At 38.6% G+C, this 4502-nt stretch overlaps 1 pseudogene; it reads right to left on the bottom strand.

Moving 5' to 3' along the window:
• Window positions 1–1564: 1564 nt before the first annotated feature.
• LOC105541353 lies at window positions 1565–2363 on the bottom strand (annotated as a pseudogene).
• Between the last annotated feature and the right edge of the window lie 2139 nt (window positions 2364–4502).

Here is a 4502-nt window from a genome sequence, read left to right as displayed (position 1 = left end):
CTTCTGAGTAGCTGGGACTACAGGGCACATGCCATCACACCTAGCTAAACTTTTTTTTTTTCTGTAGAGATGGGGTCTCACTGTGTTGCCCAGGCTGGTCTCAAACTCCTGGGCTCAAGGGATCCTCTCACTCCAGCCTCCCAAGGTGCTGGGGTCACAGGTGTGAGCCACCCTGACCGGCCCCATTTTGGACATTTTCTACCCCAGATCTGGAATCAGCCATTTATCCAAGAGCTCTGATTTCTTTTAGTGGGAAATGATATTTTAAAACTAAAATCTGGGCACAAGAGGTGCTCATTTCTAGGTCTTTTCATTAGTCAGAATCAGAAATATACATACACACAAACATATACATACATACACATACATACACATAAGATTTTTAAAATAAAATGCCTCGAGTTATATTGATAAATTCTCATTTAAATCAAAGTTTTTTAACATCTCTTCTGAATTACATCTATGTTTCTTTTCTGCCACACTGGGAACCCCAGTTCTCTAAAACACAAAAGATAATATAGTTAGAATATCTCATAATTTTCTTGGATGCAACAGTTTAATGATATTAATACAACCACCTCCAATCTCAAGGGAGTGCTAACCTGGGAACAATTGGTGTAATCACTGACAGAGAGAGGCATCCTGGATGTTTTGACATGGTTCACATGAAAGATGCCAACAGCAACAGCTTTGCCACCCAGCTTTCCAACATTTTTGTTATTGGCAAGGACAGCAAACCACGGATTTCTCTTCCCCAAGGAAAGGGTGTCTGCCTCACCATTGCTAAAAGGGGAGACAAGAGACTGTGGCCAAACAAAGCAGTGGGTGAAATGGTCTCTGGGTGACATGTTATATCTTTGTACATAATTAAAAATAACATGGCATGATTAATTTTTTTAAAAGGCTTTAACTGAAAACAGTTAAAAATGTTTTTGTATATGACTGCTCCTGTCTCCCCCTATTTTTTTAAAGCTGTGCTAAATTTACAGTGTCAGAACATATAGCCAGCATACAGCCATTATAAGCCATACTCTTTTTTTTTTCCTCTCATTTAGTCCAAGGTCTATAAGTAACTTATCTTGTTGTCTTTCTAGTCTTTTGGGTTGTCTGAAGCTTTTTTTTCTTGTAGATTCCTCAAGAAAGTTCATGGAAGCTATTTTCTGAGTTTCTGCAGATTGGTAATAGTAATCTTTAAACTTAAAAATCAGTTTTCCTGGATATGACATCTTTGCCTCCCATTTTCTTCCCTTGAGTATCTTAAACATATTTCTCCATATTTTTTTTTCTGGCATAAAATATTTCTGTGAAAAAAAATCTGAAAATAATTTAATTGACTTTCTCTTCTAAGTCACTTGCTCATCTTGCTGCAATAAGCAAATAATTTTTTTCTTTCTAGTTCAATTATTTGACTAGAATATGTCTTAGTGTTATTCATTTTGAGTTATCAATTCTGGATCAATATTCTCAAGTACATGGTGAGCTCTTTCTTTTTTTTTTTTTTATTAATCATTCCATGTTATTTTTAATTACATACAAAAATCTAACATGTTACCCAGAGACCACTTCACCATTGCTCTGTTTTACCCACTGTTTCACCCACCACTACTCTCTCGTCTCTCCCTTCAGCAATGGTGGGGTGGATACCCTTTCCTTGGGGAAAGAAATCTGTGGTTTGTTGCCCTTGCCAGTAACAAAAATGTTGGAAAGCCACGTGGCAAAGCTGTTGCCATTGGCATCTTTCACATGAACCACATCAAAAGATCCACGGTGCTTCTTTCCGTTGGTGATCACACCAATTCTTCCCAGGTTAGCATCTCCAATCACCATGAACAGGTTACCAGTGTCAAACTTGATGAAATCAGTGATCTTGCCAGTCTCCAAATCAATCTAAATGGTATCATTCACCTTGACGAGGGAATCAGGGCAGTGGATGGTGTGAGCATTGTGAAACCAGGTGAGGGATTCCTTTTGTGCCCACAAAGATTTTTCTTACTTTGCACAACTTGTACTTGGCCTCCTCCAGTATAACACGATGTACAGCAAAGCGACCATTGATGCCACAGATCAGACAGAAATTCTCTCCCATCTTGTCAATGCTGGTGATGTCTATGAATCCAGCAGAGTAGATTATATCAGTTCGGACCTTGCCATACATCTTAATGAACCACTGCATGCAAATCTTTACTTCGTCTCCTATCAGGGCGTATTAAAGTATGTTCCTTAGGAAATTATTAGGGGAGACACTCTCTCAGCTTGTGGGGACCAGTGGATGGACAAGGAGCAAACACACTGGTCAATTTATCCAGCATCCAATGCTGTGAAGCTGCTACCTGCTTTAGATGCTTCCTAAGACCATGAGCCATGACTGTATTAGGCACAGAAATAGCATGGTGAGCTCTTTCAACATACAATTCCAAATATTTTTCACTTCAGGAAACTTTTCTGAAACTATAGCTTTCAGTGTTTGTTTTCTATCCTTGCCTTAGTTTTCTTCTTCAGGGACTCTTATTATGTAGGTGTTGGATCTTCTTTGCCTATCTGCAAAACATTTGTAACTTCTTATAGAATTTCATCTCTTTCCTCCTTTATTTTTTAACATTTTTCTCCTTTCAGCTATTTTAAAGACATTATCTATTGTTCTATTTGCATTTGTATTCCTCCTAGTTTAGTCTTCATTTCTGAAATTTTTTTTCTTCTATTTTTAGGGGTTTTTCTCAGTTCCATAAGCTTTCCTGCTGGTCTAATTCTGACTTATGTTGTTCTTGCATGTCTTATATAATTTTCTCAGTGTCTTTTACTTTATTTTGGATGAGAGGATTACAGTGTTGATTTGGTTTGCGAGCATGTTTTGCCATGTGTTTTCTCTGTCTGAAGGAATGTTATTCTGCTCTTTCATCTCTTTTTAAAAATAATAACTTGGTATGGGATTTGACCTCAATTGCTTGCTCGTTTTTATGTAAAATTAATTTTCCTGAAATTTTAGAAGGAGGAGTGCCTCCAGGTAGCTTTTCTCATTTCACAGAACCCCCACTTCACTTACGCTGTCTCCTCCAAAATTTGGAGGTTTGCTTTTTGAGATGTGCTGGCTCTGTGCCCCTCCAGCTTTTTCATCTGGACCTTCTCCTTCCTTCATGTTTATTGGCCCCGCTCTGCTCACTTCAATTTCTATTCCCAGCAGTTGCTTCTCAGTGTGGGACCCTATCCTGAAAGGGACAATTTCAGAGAGTCCATGGGAGTCTCCTCCAGCCCCTTGAGACCTCACCCCAGGCAGCTTGTGCTCGTCCATGATAAGAGAGGACAAAACTCCTCCCAATTTCAGTGACCATTACCAAATTAGTCCACTGCACTTTCCAGTTAACATCTGTTTGCTCTTTGAGGATGCTCCTATTCTCTAGTCTGTCAAATACCCCATTAGTTCCCTCTGCATTCTTCCACATAGACACTGATACTCTAAAGGTCTTGTGGCTGTCGTCGGTTTGTCTTTGCCATTTGTGTTTTGAGGTTTCTGGGGATACCTTGTAATTAGTTTTGTTGTAAATGTCATCCATGTGTTTTTGGTTGGCCACTAGTGCTCTATTTTATTTATGAATTTGTAAAAAGTAGAAAGCTCTGCTGTCATCTTCCCAGAATTCCTTGTTTTTATTTTTAATTTAATATGACCATGTAAACAGCTAAAAAGAACACCAGGTAACAGGATGAACACTTAGCATTGTGTTACAATTGCTTACAGTATTCAGTGCAGTAACAGGCTGTACAAGTTTGTAGCCTAGGAGAATAGACTAAGCCATGTAGCCTAGGTATGTAGTAGGCTGTACCACCTAGGTTTGTGTAAGTATGCTCTATGATGTTCACTCAATGACAAAATGTATGGTACCATAAATTTATGCATTTATGGTATCAACACAAGAAGTTAGAGTGAACCTAAAATCCCCAGGTATTAAAATAGGTATCTAAAAACTGTTCTGACAATTTAATAAAAAACTTAATGTGTGTTTTTTCATGCACTTAATTTCTAGATTTTCTTCAGTGTCCCTGTGAGAGGCTCACATTTATCTTTCCTTTATGCCTTAACTTCATTTCCTGTGTAATGAGGATAATATTTTTAATATTAGAAAGATACAATTTTTATTCCCTTGTAGTCATATTCCACCAAATAGGTAAAGCCGAGATTCGGAGTACTGGGCAAGGAATCAGTCACAGCCAAGAACAGATGGATCCCTATTCAGCTTTCCATCTCAAAACAGGCTTGTTGGAGGCCACGACAAGACCAACACCCTGAAGGCTGAGTTTTCTTGAAAAAGAAAGGCCCCTCCCATCTCCAATCCCAAAGTTTTTCTATAAATATTCATAATCCAAGCTGGGAGGAGGACTTACCCTAGGGAAGACTACCTCCTTGACAGAGAAGACTCAACCTGTGACACAAGGGACATTTCCACTGGATAAGAAAGAAAGAGTTCTTGGCACTAGGGATGTAAGAGAAATTCAGAAGGGACCCATCTTGA

The sequence above is a fragment of the Mandrillus leucophaeus genome, unplaced genomic scaffold, assembly GCF_000951045.1.
Source record: "Mandrillus leucophaeus isolate KB7577 unplaced genomic scaffold, Mleu.le_1.0 Scaffold238, whole genome shotgun sequence".
Taxonomy (NCBI): Eukaryota; Metazoa; Chordata; class Mammalia; order Primates; family Cercopithecidae; genus Mandrillus; species Mandrillus leucophaeus.
Note: the sequence above shows the minus strand (reverse complement) of the source record. Positions and strands in the feature narration are given on the sequence as shown.